Source organism: Athene cunicularia, assembly GCF_003259725.1.
Source record: "Athene cunicularia isolate RWA chromosome 3 unlocalized genomic scaffold, athCun1 chr3_part1, whole genome shotgun sequence".
Taxonomy (NCBI): Eukaryota; Metazoa; Chordata; class Aves; order Strigiformes; family Strigidae; genus Athene; species Athene cunicularia.
This window is the reverse complement of record NW_020799097.1, coordinates 19,786,917-19,791,420: the sequence shown is the minus strand read 5'-3', so window position 1 is coordinate 19,791,420 and position 4,504 is coordinate 19,786,917.

The following is a 4,504-nucleotide window of genomic DNA, read 5'->3' as shown; positions in this document are numbered from 1 at the left end:
TTTTTTTTAAAAAAAAAAAAAAAACAAACACAAAAAAACCCCAAGGAAAACATTAAATAATTTTCTCCTATCACTGTTTTGCAGTGCAAAATGCAGGATCTGAGGACTACACTGGTAGATAAGAATTCCAGACATAAATCAGTCTAGCTCCAACTTATGTGCTTTCTTTTACTTTAATTTTAAAAGTTTTGGAAGAAAGTCAAGTTGCAAGAGGCAATGAATTTGTCCAGCAGAACTCAGTGAGAGTGGTGACTGGCCACAACAATAATGAAACATTATATAAGAACAATAAGAGCACAGTGACCCTGATTTTTCTCGTATCACAAGTAGTTTACAGAAAGCACTGTTTCATATTGTATCCATGGAGCCCCAAGATTTGAAAAATTGATGCAGCTAGATATCTGAGCTCTGAATTCAAATTAGATTACATTAAAAGCTTAACGTTCCAGGTATTAAGGACTTGGCAAAGTGGAAGGAAGAGCAATACAAAAAAGTTATACTTTAGAGAACTCTGAGGTGTCAACCGGAAGCAGTCAAATACTGAGATCAGGATGAAAATGCAATGTGGGAGACTTCTGAGGAGAAGAGATTTATTATTATTACAATTTTCTTATACTACCAAAGGTACAGAGAAAATGAGGTCACAAGAGGAAAGAGGCAGAAAGCTGCAATTCTCTTTATATCAAAATGGCTCTCAAAGGCTTTCTTAAACAAGAGTGGAAGATGATGTACTTATTCATTGAGCATGGCTTCAGGATCCCAAGCAGGAAAAGACAAGTAGCCCATAACTGAGGAAGACATATAATCTTTCATAGAACATACTGAAGGTGTTCCGATGCATTTCACAGTGTGATGTCACACTCCTCCAGTAATGCAGTCCAAGTTCAGCTAAACAGCTTAGGACTCACCATCTTCAAAAAGATTCCTATGGAAGGATATCGTGAAGGTCTGTCGGTTCCTGTTCACCTGCCTCCATGCAACTCATGAAGTGATTATTGACTAGTACTCATAACAAGGACTAGGAGTAGACAATAAAAATACCAGCCAAAGTTTGTAGAATAAGCAGAAGAGACTACCTTTTCACTGAGGGCATGTCTATGCTCTGGAACTTATTGGCTGTCATGTGCCAAAAATATCAAAGAGAAACCAGACCATTTGGATGAAGGTTGCATAAAAGTTTGATAAATGGAGAACTGTGTATACAGTCTTTAGCATCCCTAAGTGACTTATTGTTGAAAAGTGGGAAGATGTTAGTGAAACTATACTTGCTCTCTTACAGTGGATCTCTAAGATTTCATTAGCAACCACTGTCAGAAACTGGTCAGGATGGGTCTTTTCTCTCACCCAGTACAGCTGTTTTATGCTAACTAGCCTTTTATTTTGTGCTTTTATCCTGGCTCTTGTGTACTTTTGTTTAGGGGAGAATTTCTAAAGGAGAATGAAAATAGGTGTCCAGATCTCAGTGACTGCCAGCCATAATGCCTTTTGCACCTTTGAACTTTTTTCCCTTAGTTTTACTGATGAACAATTATTATCAGATCACAGTTGTTATGGTTGCTGCTTCTGTAATATAAAATTACCACTAATTTTTTGAAATCCTTTTTTTTTTTTGATTGATTGTAAGTAAATATAATCTCAGAGACAGCAAAATTAGAACTACATTTTTGTCCAATAGTAATATGGCCATTCAGTTTGGCATTATAATTATTGTCCATTTATTGACCCTTTCATTTTTGAAGATAAATATCTATAATTTGCTGGAAGACTGTCTGATAATGAAGTTCACAATGGCCAACAATTACTGTACAAAGAACAACATACCCGTATTGAGCTGTTTGAAATATTTCTGTACATTGTTTTTAGTTGAAAGAACTTGAAATAAACTGTAAAATGTGTTTGGATAAATATTTAACAATTGAATCACATCTTTAAAATACTTCTGGCCTGGGACAAGGAGGAAGAGATGTTGTTCACAAATGCAATGATTTTACAAATACTTTTCAAAGAAATAAATTTTGAAATAATTATATTTCAAAATTATCACATCAAATTGTAATTGAAAATATGTCACTTTTTCAGATTTCAGCGAGGCTTAGTCTCCCAATTTATTCATACATTAGTAGTTATGGTGGGTTGACCCTGGCTGGATGCCAAGTGCTCACCAAAGCTGTTTATCACTCCCCTCCTCAGAAGGACAGGGGAGAGAAAATATAACAAAATGCTCATGGGTCAAAACAAGGACAGGGAGAGATCACCCAACAATACCGTCATGGGCAAACCAGACTTGACTTGGGGAAAAATTTTTGTTACCAATCAAATCAGAGTAAGATAATAAGAAATAAAAGTGCGTCTTAAAAATGCCTTCCCCCCACCCCTCCCTTCTTCTTGGGCTTAACTTCAGTCCCCGTTTTCTCTACCTTCTACCCCTGAGTGGTGCAGGGGGATGGGGAATGCAATTTGTTCCTTCCTCCTCAGTGGGAGGACTCCTCACACTCTTTGCCTGCTCCAGTGTGGGTGCCCCACGGGGTCACGAGTCCTGCCAGCAAACCTGCTCCAGCGGGGGCTCCTCTCTCCATGGGGCCACGGGTCCTGCCAGGAGCCTGCTCCAGCGTGGGCTTCCCACGGGGTCACAGCCTCCTTCGGGCATCCCCCTGCTCCTGCGTGGGGCCCTCCCCGGGCTGCAGGTGGGTCTCTGCCCCACCGTTCCCCTCCCTGGGCGCAGGGCACAGCTGCCTCCCCATGGGCTGCACCACGGCCTGCAGGGGAACCTCTGCTCTCTGCCTGCAGCACCTCCTGCCTCCTCCGGCACTGAACCTGGGGTCTGCAGGGCTCTTTCTCTCACATATTCTTACTCCTCTCTCTGGCTCAATTGCAGGGTTTTTTTCCTTCTTCTTAAATATGTTATTCCAGAGGCACTACCACCATGGCTGATGGGCTCGGCCTTGGTTAGTGGTGGGTCCATCTTGATGCCAGCTGGCATTGGCTCTGTCAGACATGGGGGAAGCCACGGAACCCCCCTCCCCTGGTACCAAAACCTTGACATGGAAACCCAATACAGTAATTCTCAAGGATTCTTATTCAGCTACAGTCAACATTACAGGGGGAAGTTCAGCAATTAATTTTGAATTAAAAATCTTTTTAGGACATACTTAATATACATAATTTTGATAGGCTGGAGCGATGGGCTGAGGCCAACTGGAGGAGTTTCCATAAGGCCAAATGCCGGGGGCTGCCCTTGGGCCACAACAACCCCCAGCAGCGCTACAGGCTTGGGGAGGAGTGGCTGGAGAGCTGCCAGTCAGAGAGGGACCTGGGGGTGCTGATTGACAGCCGGCTGAACAGGAGCCAGCAGTGTGCCCAGGTGGCCAAGAAGGCCAATGGCATCCTGGCTTGTGTCAGCAATAGCGTGGCCAGCAGGGACAGGGAAGGGATCTGACCCCTGTACTCGGCACTGCTGAGGCCGCCCCTTGATTCCTGTGTTCAGTTTTGGGCCCCTCACTCCAAAAAGGACATTGAATGACTCGAGCGTGTCCAGAGAAGGGCAACGGAGCTGGTGCAGGGTCTGGAGCACAGGTCGTACGGGGAGCGGCTGAGGGAACTGGGGGTGTTTAGTCTGGAGAAGAGGAGGCTGAGGGGAGACCTCATCGCCCTCTACAGCTCCCTGAAAGGAGGCTGCAGAGAGCTGGGGATGAGTCTCTTTAACCAAGTAACAAGCAATAGAATGAGAATGGCCTCATGTTGCACCAGGGAAGGTTTAGACTAGATATTAGGAAGCATTTCTTTCCAGAACAGGTTGTTAGGTGTTGGAATGGGCTGCCCAGGGAGGTGGTGGAGTCCCCATCTCTGGAGGTGTTTGAGTCGGGTTAACATAGCGCTGAGGGATATGGCGTAGTTGAGAATCATCAGTGTTAGGTTAATGGTCAGACTGGATGATCTTTAAGGTCTTTTCCAACCTAGATGATTCTGTGATTCTGTAATTTTAAGTGTTTGCACCTCATAAAATTTGGTCTGGAAAATTAAGAGGTTTTGTGGTTTTTTTTGTTTTTTCTGAGCTTTTGAGGGGATACCACAGACATGTTTAAAAAGGAAGACTTGGGGGGAGAAAAAGGAGGCATAATTGTCTTCTCCATTATGCAATACAGCCTCTCTATGATTTTTAAAAACATCTGTGTCCCAATTTATCTCTAAATAATGCTTATTCAGTGTTTAGTAGATTTCAAAACACTTTTCAAAAGGGATCAAAATTATTAACAAAGAGCAGACAAGAAAGTGATTTGTCCAAACTCTGTGGTTTTGCACAGAACAGAGCACGTATCTTCTAAATTTAGTCCACCAGTAAAGCTGTAAATGACAGCAACTTTCTGAATTGTAAGTGTAAATAAATTAATAATTCTGACTCAGTAATATTGGAATGCTGTCAGACCCAGACGTAGGTCTCTCTTGTTTTGTGAGGACAGGGATTAGCAGTCTACAGTTTGTCCATGATTCCTTACTAAGCAGTAAT